This window comes from Pleurodeles waltl, chromosome 7 (genome assembly GCF_031143425.1).
Source record: "Pleurodeles waltl isolate 20211129_DDA chromosome 7, aPleWal1.hap1.20221129, whole genome shotgun sequence".
Classification (NCBI taxonomy): Eukaryota; Metazoa; Chordata; class Amphibia; order Caudata; family Salamandridae; genus Pleurodeles; species Pleurodeles waltl.
Genome location: NC_090446.1, coordinates 305,739,826 through 305,754,888, shown reverse-complemented (window position 1 = coordinate 305,754,888; position 15,063 = coordinate 305,739,826). Strand labels below are relative to the sequence as shown.

The 15,063-nt window shown below is 42.4% G+C and overlaps 1 long non-coding RNA gene across 1 annotated transcript in view; it reads left to right on the top strand.

Annotated features, from left to right (window-relative positions):
• Positions 1-14,471, top strand: part of LOC138247249 (uncharacterized) — a 41,051-nt gene extending 26,580 nt beyond the window's left edge. The window contains exons 2-3 of the long non-coding RNA XR_011194386.1: positions 2,902-2,980; positions 14,216-14,471. This is a non-coding gene — a long non-coding RNA (uncharacterized lncRNA). The remainder of the gene's footprint in view (positions 1-2,901; positions 2,981-14,215) is intronic.
• The last annotated feature ends 592 nt before the right edge of the window (positions 14,472-15,063 follow it).

Below are 15,063 nucleotides of genomic sequence, written 5' to 3'. Positions count from 1 at the left end.
CCAGTCTGCCTTTGGCCCCATTTGTGGCTACGGAAGGGGCCTCTAACCACATCCATTCCCAGCCAGGCTCTGTGCCACACATGTTGTCCAGCCTCGGTGTTGCCGAGGGCGTAGGATCCACTGATCTCATTGATCAGGGAGCCAGCAGTCTGGCCAGTACATCACCGCACTGCAGCAGCCTCTAAACCTTCATAGTCTGACTCCCCACAGGGATCATTCAGAGACAGGATTCTCCAATACCTGCTCCGCGTGCAATCCATCATGTCTGAGAAGTGGGTTTTGCAGTTAGTCCGTAGGGGCTACTCCCTCCCCTTTGAGACTACCCCTCCACCCTCGCCACTATCATACAATTGGATGATAGAGGATCACCTGTCCCATCTCCGCAGGGAAGTTATGTCTCTCTTGGCCAAGGGAGACATTAAGAGTGTTCCTGTGCCAGAAGTAGGTCATGGTTGCAATTCCCACTACTTTCTGTTACCCAAAAAAGACAAGGGCCTCCGTCCATGTGTAGCAAGCAAATTAGTATTTTTTCTATATTCATCAGCACTGTAGTTGATTTAAAGATAGATACACAGAGCTACAAGTCACGTGATCCAGACCGGCTTTCGAGTGGAACATGATGTGTGCCAAATAAAGTTGTCTAAAAAGAAACTCTACCGGTGGGGCTCATGTTAACTTCTATCCCCAAATTATGGAGAATGAGTGGAGTGTGCTGCATATATATATATATATATATGTATATATATATATATATATCAGTGCTTAATTTGTAAATAAAAAGGTGCCGGTGCTCAAAGTCCTCCTCAAACACGGGGCTGCTGCAATTAAATGTGTGAACACGGAATACTCAGGAAGCGTAATCCTGAAGCCATCTCAGGCCTCCTCAATCCATATAAAGGCCACTCCCTGCCCCTTCAGCTCACTCTTGCAGCTTTCTACTTTCTCTCTTTGTGACAATTTTAGATATATATATATATATAGAGAGAGAGAGCTCTCTTCTTTGCATAATTTTTTTTATTTATGTATTTATTTATTTATTTATATGTCCCTCTAACCCTGACTGAAAGGGCATTGTTTGGATATATATATTTTTATATATATCCAAACAAAGCCCTTTCAGGGTTAGAGTGATGCATAAATTATGCAAAAAGGAAGAGACAACTCTGGGTAGTTCCCAGGTTTAAGTGGAGAGCAGCTCCAGTAAGGAGCACACTGCAACACCGGTGACACTCTAGATTTGCTCACCTCAAATGTCTGTTTATCTAGCAAAGTTTTTAAGCATAGGAACAGCACAGTGCTATCCACGTCGAATGCATAGGGACAAAGTATTTTGCTATCTGTACAGCAAAATCTTTAACCATAGGCTTGACACAGTGTCATCCTCGCCGAGTTGTAAAATGGCAAAAGCCATTTACCACTCCAGGCACAGTATTACAGCTTTGGACTGGTAAAATACCTTCCAAGCCAACCTGGAATGAGTAATAACAACCCCTGACACGTGTTTCACTCTCATTAGAACTGTTCAGAGGAGTTTAGCTTTGTCCAGACACAGGGAGCACCCAGTATAAGTCAAAAATTCCTTTTCAGGGTTAGAGTGACACATAAATTATGCAAAAAAGAACAGAGAACTCTGGGTAGTTCCCAAGTTTAGGTGGAGACCAGCTCCAGTAAGGAGCACCCTGCAACACCAGCAACACTCTAAGATTTGCTCACCTCAAATGTCTGCTTATCTAGCAAAGTTTTTAAGCATAGGAACTATCCACGCCGAGAAGTCATGCAAGATTTCTTTACAAAAAGGGGATGCCAGACAGTCCCAGTAACATAGCGGCCATCTTGTAATGCCTAACTGTCCATGTATCTCTATATAGTTTTCCAGTGATTAATCACTGGGAGTTTGGTTATTACTCTGAAGCTCAAACCCAACCCACACTTCCTGATACCATGGATAATTGCAACAACATTGGTGTGACTCCTGACAAATATTCATAGGTTTTCATCACCCTCAATTACAGGCTCCAAGTGGCCAGATTACATCCTGAAAGTAAGTTGTAACTCATTACAATGGTGCGATGGAGCCATCTGTGCAATCATAGCATGAAAAGCTTTTCAGAACAAAATAATAAAATGTATTGCTAAAGTATCAATTTGCTAACATAAACTAATGCAACAACCACAGAATATTATAGAACATACATTCTTCAATCAGATTGATATGCCACATTGTACTTACAACTCATTTTGTGGGGAGTCCATTTTCATCCTAGAAGAAAAAGGAGAACATAAATGTATGAAAATATACAGTATTCATATTATACACACAAAAACAACCTAAACTGAAGAGAAAAACGATAAACAATGAGGATAACTGTCTCCTACACACTCCATATAACTTTGGCCTCATTTATCATTTATAGAGCAAAGTTGCCCTATTTGTCACAGTTAATCAAGTGGCATGTAAAGCTTCTCATCCATGTTCATCCCTATCGGGGTCAGAGAACTCATTTCTAAGATATACTTAGACACCAGTCTTCTGAGGGATGTCACCTTGCACCCACCCCTCCGGGTTTTTGGGTATAGATTGAATGACAACAAATTTGGCTTGGTTTCAAACCCCTCATGCTGATCATTGACGTGTTTTGCAGTACTATAAGTCTGATCATTGTTGGTTAAAGCATGCCAGTTTTCTAAAATTTGTTTAATCACAGCAAAGGTTGTAGACCCAATGTACTATTTATTGCAGGGACAGGTAATTCTGTACACAACAAATTCAGTCTTACATGTGATGAACTTAGTTATACCGCATTTTTCATGTATATGATTTAAGGTGATCTTAAGTGTGTTCTGACTATATTTACATGCTTTGCAATGGCCACAACATTTAAAACCCTGTCCTTTTTGCAGCGGATTCCCTGATTTGGGTGATAAGTGGCTACGGACCAATGAATCTCTCGAAGAGGTATTTCTTTTAAGAGACTGCCGGGTGAGTACTGACTTTCTCTCTTAAAATCGAATCACCCATTAGTATGTCCCACCCGTTCTTTCAATTTTGTTTTAACTGATTGGATTGTGTGGTATGTTTAGTAATGAAATAAATAGGTTCATTTGTAGTAGTCCACTTCCATAGATCCAAAGAGTGTTTCTTCTCTGTTGACCATTTCAGCTCTAGTGCTTGCTTTATTCAAAGCCTTATGGGGATATCCTCTCTTCATCTGAGATTTGATCAACTGGTAATCTGCCTCTCTGCTACAGTTTCTCTTAGCACGAAGTAATTCCATTTAGACTGGGAGGGGGATGGTCACTCTATACATGTAAAATAGAAAACCCTGCTGTTTCTTTCCTGAACAGTTTCATTATCAAAATGTTGTTCTCAATGGAAGATTTTGATCCAAAAATTATACACTGTCCTTACTGTAATTTATAGAAAATCTTAAATTGAGGTTATTCTGATTTAAAGCCTTGGAAAATTGTTTGAGCTGATATTCGGTCCTGTTCAGATACAGAAAGCATCATCAATTTAGTGTAGCCCCATAACGATTTCCTCAAACCATTGTCCCATATTTTGTTCGCAGTGCACCACCAAATTGGCGTAGCTAGGGGTGAAGCAGGGGCCAATCGCTGTACCTTGGATTTGCTTGAAAAAATCCCTGCCAAGCATGAACACATTTTCTGTTAGGCAGATATTATCTCTGGCAGCAAACGGATAACGGGTGGAGTGTGGTCCGGATATACATATATACACTTCTGGCCTCCTGGCAGTTGCTAGTAGGTAGTTATAGTTAGAAACTGGTTTCCATAGGGAAAGGTTTTTTTGACTTGCCTATATCTTTGTCATTGTTTGATGAATCATCACAAAATTTCCCAAAAAAGTCTCGGGGTGATTTGTCAAGCGGGGGCTGAGAAAAAAGGAGGAAGTCATAAAAAGTTCATTTCCAATGTTAATTCCCACAGGGAACTTGAACATGACTACAGTCCAAACCGATTGACGGAATTACACTAAGGGCCTGATTACGACCTTTTGCAGAGGGGATTACTCCATCTAAAAAATTACGGATATCCCGTTCGCAGTTTTACAAGTTCCATAGGATTCAATGGAACTTGTAATATGGTGGGAAGGATATCGTCATGTTTGAGATGGAGTAATCCCGTCTGCCAAACTTATAATGAGGCACTAAACTTGGCAGAAAAATAGTTCTTGGTCCAAAAAGCGTGCTTTTTGTGATTTGGTGTAAATGTGATCCATAGTTTTTGAGATATTAAAGGAAAAAGAAATATAGATATCTGAGTGGAGCCTAGGAGCAGATTTCATGGTGAGATCTGATTGGCTGTCAGCACTTTAACCAGAAAGTGCTGGCAGCTATCTTAGGACCTATATACATAATAGCACCCATTGAAATGCATTGTAGTGAATGGCAGGTTGTGAGAGTCACAAAGAGGAGAATGTATAAAGGGTCATGACTGATTTTAGTTACAATATAAATCATTTGCTGCTAAGGTGAATTAACCCTTTGAAAAAGCATTCTGCTGGGAATTCATGAATAATGTTTGAGAGAAAAGCTATTTTCTCATGATTTTCCCATAGAAGGATGGAAGGTGCTCCAGATGCTAAAACAAGAACATGTTTTCTGTTAATTCACACTATCTTTCTCAGCCATATGGGAATAAGTAAAACATGCACTTCCAACAGTAGCAGCCTGTCAGTTTATTCGGTTGTGTTCTACTGCAGCTTCCCAGAGTGTTTTAAAGAACAACTAGAGCGCTAAGTCTTACTTATGACAAAAGTGTGGCACACCTGAAGCTATCTTGATTGAATCAAACTGGTGAAACTTAAAACGTTTAATTTAGAAAGGAACAAAATGGAGAGGCGGGTCATTTTGTCATAGAAATTATGGCTAGTGCTGCAGAAAGGAAAATTAGGACACGTTTTAAGTGAGTTCTCAAGTATCTTCCTCCTCTATCTCATTAAAAAATTCTGACACGTAGACTGAAACATGCACTTTCAACACCAGCAGAAGTCTGCCAGTTAACTCCCTGGTGATCGGCAGTTTACTACAGGGTTTTAATGAGCAACTAGAGTGCTAACATACTGAATTTATGCGAAAAGTGTGGCACATCTGACCACCATCTTAATACAATACAATACAATGCATTTGTAGAGCACTCGGCTACCAAAAATGTGTCCCGGCATTGCAGCAGAGATTACCCAAGGACCTCAGAGTATCAGCATGATGCAGAATCAAACAGATGAGTTTTTAAACCCTTCCTTAAGAGCCGCTCCAAAATGCAGCATCTCAGAGACATCGGCAAAGTATTCCCCAGTCTGGCTGCCAAAAGGAAAAGGAACTACTGCCATACCTGGACTTATTTATCCTGGGAGTTAAAAATAGTCTCAGATGATGTGAGCGCAGGGCCTGTGCTTGCCCCACTAGTTGAAACCGGTTCCTAAGATACCCGGGGCCTTTAGGATTAAACACTTGAAATGCAAAAGGGAAGGCCTTGAATTGCATCCTGCTCTAAACTGGGAGGCAATGAAGTTGGCACAGATGGCTGAAGACTGAGATCATGGGGGGGAATCTTAAAAATCAGGCGTGCAGATTTGTATAATTTGCAGGTGCCTGATCAGATCATTGTGAAGGCCCAAGTAAAGACTATTACAATGATCTAGCATGGAGGTAATTAAAGCATGACCAATGGTCTTTTGAACAGCCGTCGGAATCAGGTAGAGCATGCTTCCCAGTGCTCTGAGAGTCAAAAAACAAGAACTCAACAACGCCTTAATCTGAGGCTCAAAAGAAAGCTCAGAATCAAATTTGATATCTAGATTCCTTTCTACATGTGCAGGGCTGGGAGGAGGTCCTAACTAAGAGGGCCACCACAGATCAGAATCTGGGTTGGATTTGGTGCTAAAAAAAACAGCTCCGTCTTATCTGAATTAAGTTTAAAGAAAATGACATTCTTCAAATTCATGACAGATTTCAAACAGATTTTAAAAGAATCCAAAGTTGACAGAACATTTTCATGAAGGCCAAGAAATGTTGAGTGTCATCAGCATACTACATCAGCCTTACTCCCAAAGGATCTACCTGTTTTGCCAAGGATGTTATATAAACATTGAAGAGAGTAGGACTAAGGACAGACCCTTGGTGAACACCGCAACACAGCGGCTTAGCCTCATATGTAAAAAGAGAGAGACAAAATACCTGAAAGGAATTGGCCAGTAAAGACTTAAACCAATTCAAAACTAGGTTTGTGAGAGCAATGGTTTCCAGCCTTTCCAGAAAAGCAGAATGTTACACCATGTCAAATGCCAATGAAAGATCTAACAACACCAGCATCACAGTTAGCTTTGAAAAATTACATCACAGTTAGCTTTGCAAAATTCCGAGTCTTCAAGGAGAGCCGTTTCAGTGCTATAACCTGGGATGATACCAGATTGAGAATCATGGAGTATATGACTTCTCTCCAAAAAGGCAGACAATTGTCTGTTGAGATTTTTTCCACCAACTTTGCCATTCTAGGGACGGTGAAATGGGTCTGAAGTTACTCAGTATAGACGGGTCTGCCGCTGGCTGTTTCAGTAAAGGGAGTAAGAAAGCCTTCTTCCAATTCAACGGTACAGATGCCTGTTCCAACGAGTCATTCAGGATAGCATTAACAATTGTGGTGACCACCAATGTCCCTAGCGGGGCCGGAGGACAGGGGTCAGGTGGGGAGCCTGACTTACAATTGGCCAGATGGTCGATTCTTCAAGTGAGATTGGGGTAAAACTTAGCAGAACAGGACCAGGGATCAAGAGAGAACAATGGTCCATTGAAATTGAAAGGGACTGACTAAAGGAGTTCTGAATGGTTTGGATTTTCTCACAAAAGAAATTGGATACATCATCACATAATTGTGATGAAGGAAACAGTGTATTTTTGCATGCTGAAGGAGTCAGAAAGTTACTAACCACTTCAAACAGTTCTCGAGGAGAATTATCTGCTTTCAAGATGGAAAAAGAAATAATAGCTCACAAATAGCTCTATGATATTCCTTAAGGGCGGACTGGTACTTTCTTTTGGCATCATCATCATCATCTTCATATTTAATTCTCCAAGTATTTTCCAGCTTTTTGCAGCTAGATTTATGTTATTTAAGACCATTGAAGAACCAGGGGGGCAGAAGGCTTTGTTTGCTTCGAACTGTGAAGCCAGTTAGGAGCAATTTCATCCATCACCTTTTCCACCCAATTTTCAAATGATATCACATCCAGATCTAATGAGCCTGTCAGGTTTATCAAAGAAGACTGAAGGGCTTCTATCAAGATCGAGTCAGTAACTTTGTGCCAGAGTCTAGACAGTGATTTGATTGAACATGAGGCAGCAACAGAAGAGGGTAAGGCTATCTCTAATGGAATTACCGCATGGTCAGACCAGACCACGAAAACCACAGGTTGAATCTTAACAAGAAAGAGATTGTCCAAAACCAAATCAAGGGTATAGCTGGCAGTGTTCGTAAGGACTTTAACCAGCTTTTCAAGATTAAAGCCTTCAAGATTATTCACAAACTGCTGAGCCAAGTTATTAAGAGGATCGTCCCCATGAACATTAATATTTTTCCAAGATGATAGGGTTAGCAGGCGAAGAGAATAGTTGTCCCATGATATCTGTTAAACTTTCTAATGAAGTGGGGGTTGCATCAGGAGGGCAATAAATCCAGCCCCTGATTCTGAAAAGGTCGGAGATTCAGTAATTGAAAATTACATACCCTCGATATTATCTATGTTATAAATTTACTGCTGAACAATGCAGTGAGTAGTGAATAATTGCAATCCCACCTTCAGATTTGTTGTTGCGGTCAACATGTATGATAGAAACCCCTGGGGAATAACCAAGGCAACATCAGATGCCCAACTAGCCTTCAACCATGTCTAAGCGACAATTTAGGAGTCCAGCCTTGCACATTTTTTTAGTTTGGACAGAAAGAGTTGGATTAATAATGATTTTATATGGGACTGTAAGCTTATAGGGATTCTGAAAAGAGTGAAATACCACCTTCCTAGACATTATCGCCAACTTGCCTCGGGCAGACAAAATTAGATTCTAAACTAGCAGTGAAGGGGGCATCTGAAGTCTGGCAGCACTTGGGCGCTAGCACGAGTAATTCTTCCACAGAATACTTAATAGCCAAAGACGTTTAGGTAAACTCCCTAGCAGCATGGCTGGCGCTGGACGAGGCCGGGACATGGATGGGTGCAGACGGGCTTGCCTTTGGTGCACACCCACTGTGCCCGCTGAGTCGCTGCTGCACGCCCGGCCCATTAGCCTCTTAAAATAGTCGGCTTGTGAGCAACCACTAGAGTGCAGCCAAACCCAAATGTAGGCTCAAAGTGGAAACAAGAAAGTAAAAAAGAATCAGCCCAAGAGCCCCACCACAAATAGCTAAAATCGCTATTGAACAAGAGTGATTATAACCTCCCAAAAAAATACAGCAAATGTAGATAAAAACAGTTTTTAAAAGATTACAAACTCAGCAAAGGTGCGGATCAGGGACCATTTAGGCAAACTCACCGCTGTGCGCCTGGTCCATCAGCCTCTTAAAATAGCCTGCATGTGAGCAACCACTAGAGCGCAGTCCAACCAAAATGGTGGCTCAAAGTGGAAACACAGAAGTAAAAAAGAATCAGCCCATTAGCCCCACCACAAATAGCCCAAATTACTACTCAACAAGAGTGATTGTAACCCTCCCTAAAGATTTAGAAAATGCAGATAAAAACTGTTTTTAAAAGATTACAAACTCAGCCAAGGCGCGGATCATGGCCTGTTTAGGCAAACTCACCACTGCGCGCCCAGTCCATCAGCCTCTTAAAATAGTCTGCGTGTGAGGAACCACTAGACTGCAGCCCAACCATAAAGGCGGCTCAAAGTGGAAACAAGGAAGTAGAAAAATATTCAGCCCAATAGCCCCACCGCACATAGCTCAAATCGCTACTGAACACAAGCGATTGTAACCTACACTAAAAATGCAGAATCGAAGTGGAAAACTGAAAGCATTTTCTACTGAGGATACCGCAGTAAATGAGGAGAATAGAGAGCTTTCTAACAAATAAGCCACCCAAGATGGCCACCGAGAAAAAAAGAGCCCAAATGTAGCACAAATATCACCCATATTTAACCCAAGTACAGCCCAGAGACAGAAGTGTACAAAACACTGAGGTTTTGTTTTTTTGCAATTTTATATAGCCCAGACTTGACCCGAAGGTATTGAAGTGCTTAACATGAGCATCAGTTACATTACACAAGGACACATTCCTTTAGGTCTTTAGTCATCGGAAGATTAAGTTATTTGCCCAGAATCACAAGATTTTTACAGTTGCAAAGTCTGAAGCTCTGATCCTAACACCACATTCTCTCCCCTCAGTGTAACATATATCAAGTGATCAACTGGATAAAAAAACATCAAGCAAGCAAATAATTTAAAAGTGCTTTATTGCTATTTGAGAAATCAGAAAATATGCCCTCATTTTAGTAATTTAGTGCACTAACCATAATTTCTATGGGAATAAGACCCTGTCTTTAGGTATTTCAGTTTTGATTACATCAAGATGATTTCAGGCGTGCCACACTTTTGTAAAAAATATAGAAAGTTAGCAAACTAGTTGTTCATTAGAATATTGTAGGAAGGCAGATGTCAGGGGGACAGATTTGGATAATTGAGGGCAGGGAGGAGGATGCAGGGGCAACAAGTTGACCACGCTGGGTGGGTGGGAGGGGCCCTGGCAGCACAACAGACCAGGGAGAACAAGAGATCAGGGGCAGGGGCAACAAACCAACCATGCAGAACAGGCAAGAGAGGCTGCGGCAATATAACAGACCATTGAGGGCAGAAGCAAAAGGCATTTTATCTGTCTCCTGCCTAAAATCTCTTCTTTTTAATGTAAGTCAATGGGGAAAATCAATTCCCCAGGTTTTGTTTTCAAAATTTCCCTCTTACCGAGTTCAAAATGTTGACAAGTACAGTACATTGGATCACTGAGAGCAGGAGGAATTGGGTAGGGACATGGACTTGGATAACACAGGGCAGGAGTGAAATGGGCAGATGCACCAAACTGACAGGCATCAGGGGTTGCAGAAGCACAATACACCACACAGGGCAAGCGAGACGGCAGTGCAGCACAACGGACCATGGAAAGCAATAGGGAGGGGATAGGGCCATGCACATGCACAAGAGACCAGAGGGGAAAGAGGCAAGGGCAGCAAGCTGACCTTACCAGACAGACAGGAGGGACAGTTGTATCATAACAGACCATGAAGGGCAAGGGGCAACGGGGCAGGGCTGGAGCAGCAAGCTGACCATGGAGGGAGGTGAGATCGGCAATGGAAGCACAACACATCATGGAGGGAAACAGTAAGACTCTAATGGCATACACACAGACAACGGAGGGAAGGTGGAAGGAAGTCATGGGTAGCAAGCTGACCACACAGGGCAGGTAGGAGAGGTTGTGGCAATACAGAAGGCTTTGCATGGTGAGCAGGAGGGTTAGTGGCAGCACACTGGCCATGGTGGGCAAGATGGAGGGGGCAGGGCCATGCACAAGGACCATTGAAGACAGATGTGACGGTTAGGGATGGGACACAGACAAGAGAGGGCAGCGGAAGGGGCTTCACAAAAGACTGCATGGGGTTTGTAAAAGGAACAGTTGCAGCCTAACAGAGCATGGAGGGGAGAAGGGAGTGGCAGCAAAATGGGCCATGGAGGACAGGAGGGAGGAGATAGAGGCATGAAACTCAGACAGACAGAGTGGAGGAAATAGGTGGCAGTCATCTGACCAAGCTAGGCAGGTGGGAGGGGCAGTGGCAGCTCAAAAGAACACTCAGAGTAGGTAGGAGAGGCAGTGGCAGATCCATGGAAGATGGTGGGCAAAAAGGAGAAAACAGAGGCAGGCACACAGACATTGGATGGCAAGGGGAAGGAGGGTGGGGCCAGCAAGCTAAGCATAGAGGCTAAGCAGGAGGGCAATGATGGGGCATAGAATTGTGCAACAGAGGACAGGAGGTGTGGCCATGGACATCAACCTAAATGGAGGGCAGTGGCAGCAAATTAGACAATGCAGGGCAGGAGGCAGGGGCCTGGTGCATGGACTCAGACAACAGAGGGCAGGGAGGAGGGAGGAGGTGGATGGGGCAGCAAGCTAACTGTTCAGGGCAGGTGAGAAGGGCGGTGGTAGAACAACAGCCACACAGGTCTGCTGTGAGGGAGCAGGGGCATGGACTTGGACCAAGGAGGAGGGGGCAGGAGCAGCAGCAAGCTTGGGCGGGGGCAGCACAATGCCAACTCCCCCTCCCCCCACTGTGCACTGCAATGCTCATTTTACTTAAAATTAATACAATCCTAGAAATTCACTGAAAAAAAACAAAGGTTCCAGGGGCATTATAGTTAGGTTCAGATTTTACACACACAAAACCATAGAAATTCAGCTTTATAGTTGAAGTTCTTTCAAGTAACTATAACTCAAGCCCTAATGCAACTATAACTCACATCCTTGACATGCACTGCTAATTACCCCAGATATTACATCACTCATGAAATCTTCTATGACACCATTGATAATATCACTGTGAAAGTTGCAGTAAAATAATTGATGAGAAAACTGTGCATGGTGAGGGCACGAGTTATGGTGACAGAAATAAGCTGAACAGTTTTCTTGTTGCAAAAAACCTGATTTATTTTTTAACATAAAGTGCAGCAGTTGCGAATATGACCAACGCATTTTAGCTGTATCCTTCTACTGGGTCATAGATTTTCAAAGTGCATAGTGTACATTTAAAGGGATGGAGGCCATGAATAACCACCATCTTAAAATATAACATATCAACTGCTCAAAAAACAATACTGTTTTTGTCTTACAAAATCCACCATTGTGAGTTCCACCAATGCATACGTTTTAAACAAAACATTAGAAAGACAATACAAATGTGTAAACAATTGTGGACCAACTGTTTACGAGACTGGGTAGTTATAGCTAACACAGCACTTGAATAGGAAAATCAATTTTTGTTTAGCTTTTAACTTTAACTAAAAGCTGGTTCTCAAAGCATGTTCGCCCCTCCAATTTTCAGTGGCAAAGTTTAGACTCAGCTATAGCTGGAGAGAATGACATCGAATTACATCGAAATTGGCAGAAGGCTAAATCTTGGTCCAGAAAGCATGCTATTTGTGTGCTTTTCTGTAAACCATTCAGTAGTTTCAGAGAAATTAAGGTTTGAAATGTATGTATATTTCATGCTGTACTACAATGGCAGAGTCGACAGATCTGAACATAAGATCTAACTGGCTGCCAGTACATCAACAAACTTGTGGCAGCAGCCACTTTAGGTATGGTGACCCAGTCCTCTGTCCTACAAAAAGGTTTAAAAAACATATAGTGGGGCTGGGTAGGGATACTCTGCCCCATCCGGACAATAAACATAGTTTTGTGCGTTTTTTTACCGGGTCCGCAGTATGTACCAACATGTCTTTGACTGATGTATTCCTTTTAAAAGTAACAGCTGGATTTTCAACAGTCACCTCTTTTACAGATTTCTATTGTAAAAAGATATCCCATCTTCTATGGAAGATTTGTTTTACATTTTCAATGATTTAAGAGGCCCTAGCTCCACCTTAGCGCCACCATGGCACCATTTCTTGGAGGCTAAGGTGGCGCTAAGGTGGCTTTTTACATGCGCCATATTTACCAAGTGGCACAACCTTTGCACTACATCATGCCTGCGCCAGACATAATGTATGCAAGGGAGGCGTTCCCCCATTAAGGGGGCCAAAAAAGTGGCGCAAGGAAGAGATTTCCTTGCGCTGTTTTTTTGGCACTTTTAATGCCTGCTCAGAGTACATCAGTAGCATCAGGAATTCTGATGCTATTCCCCCTGCCCTGCACCATGGTGCGCCGTATTTTAAATACAGCACACACGTAGTGGTGGTAGTTGGGACTAAAGTGGCGCAAGGAAAGTGGCACTGCACTGGGTGCAGCCCCATTTTCCTTAAATCAGGCCCATAGTTTCCCTACTCACTTTATCGGCCCTCTCCACGGCTTGTATGGGCATCTTATTTAGGTATCCCCTCATTTTAAATCTTTGAATCATATTGGTTCTTGTTCTCTTATAGCTTCCTTCCAAGCTACAGTTGTGTTTCGCTCATAGAAATTCACTATAGGGGATACTCCACCTAAAATTCACAGGATGATTGCTGTCAGTATGCAAAATATAATTTCCTGCCGTACTTTTCCTGAATAATTCTGTTTCCAAAGACTGATTTTTGACTGTAAGTTTACTTCTAAAAATCAATAGTTTTCTTACTGTAGATCATTATGAAATACAAATTCACTTGATTCTGCTTTAGAATTGTTGCGAATCGTTTCAATTCTCGCTCTTGTCCTCTTCAAATACAGAAAATATCAACAATATAGCTTAACTACATTACTACTTTATCAGTGAGATATTCTAGTTCCCAGTGGACCAGAGCACATTCTCCTCCCACCAGTCCATGACTAAATTTGTATAGCTGGCGGCATAGCAGGTGCCATTGCCATCCCTTGAAGTTTCCAAAAGTATTGATTATTAAAGATAAATATATTCTCACTAAGACAGATGTATATCATGAATAATAGCGTGTGGGTATGTTCCAAGAGACTGAGCCCTCTAGCCATCAAAATATATTTGCAAGCCTCCTTCCTATCCGTATGTTGGATGCTCATGTAAAGATTTTCATCATCAAGGCACACCAGAACAAAAGATGATTCCCACTTAATAGTCTGTATCTTAGCAATGAAATCTTTTGTATCCCTCACATAGGATGCTAGATTCTGTACAAATGGAAATTAGAAACAATCAACATAAATAGAAGTATTTGTTAATAAACGGTTCTTTAACGACACAATAGGTTGTCCTGGGGATCACGGCTAGCCTTATGAGTCTTGGGTAGTAAATATATAGTTGGTACCATAGGTGTGTCATGCTTCAGAAATTGCAGCTCCTCTCATTCAGTGAAGTGAGAGTTGTACCATTCTTTGAGGTTCTCTATATATACATTCTGTAAACCCATGTCGTATTGTTTATCTATCTTCCAATAACATTCACTTTGTTAAGTTGTCGATAAGTTTGCTCAATGTATTTTTCTCTAGACATTAATACAATATTCCCGCCTTTGTCAGATGGTTTAATAATTATACTCTTGTCCTTCTGTACAGGCTTTTTGTTTTGCGTGGTTTAAATTCGGATGGACCCTTGGTGTTTGCCTACATTACTGCAACAGATCCTTGGCAACTACTTAAAAAAAATATCAATGTTATCCCTTGGTGTTTGGAGTATATACTTCACTTCATACTTTGCATACTGAGCAGCAATTAAAATGGAGAACCATGGACTCTTTCCTTGGCCTACAAGAGGACAACAAAAGAACCACTCATCTTGAACAGTCACTATTGAAGAGATCGCGCTCCAATAAATCAAGGGAGGGGGCCTTTAAAAGACCCTGGAGACACCATCCCCCAGGGTCGTGTTTTTTTTAAAAAAGCGGCCACACTCCCCGTGCCTGTTTTGGCCACAGGGACACCATACACCTGAGCATGAGTTTAATATAGGTTTGTGCATTGGGGCCCACCCAGGGCACCCACTATGCACAAAATTGAGGGTCATGAGGGGATCTGCAGGGCACCAGGCCCTCGCCTGGTCCACGCATGCTGTTGGAGCCAGAAGTCCTCCCTCCTCCACAGAGCAGTTATTCATGCTGCTTCAGGGCAGGGGCAATGTCTTGATCTTTTTTTCCAGCCCCTTTTTGTGAGGTGGAGGAATCAGATCTCAAGTCTGCTCCCAGCTTGCAGGAGCATTTATAAAACTCCCGCTGGCTGGGAGCACACTAAGGCCCTAATTACGACATTGCCAGTGCGGCCCCCTTCCCACAGCACTTATTACCAGTTTCCAGCTGGGTCAGCAGGCGGAAACAGAGTGAAAGCAGACAGTGAAAAGCACGATGGGGATGGCCATGGGGCCCCCTTCCACCCTGTCTCCGCCAGCCTTTACATGGTGGTGCTACCAC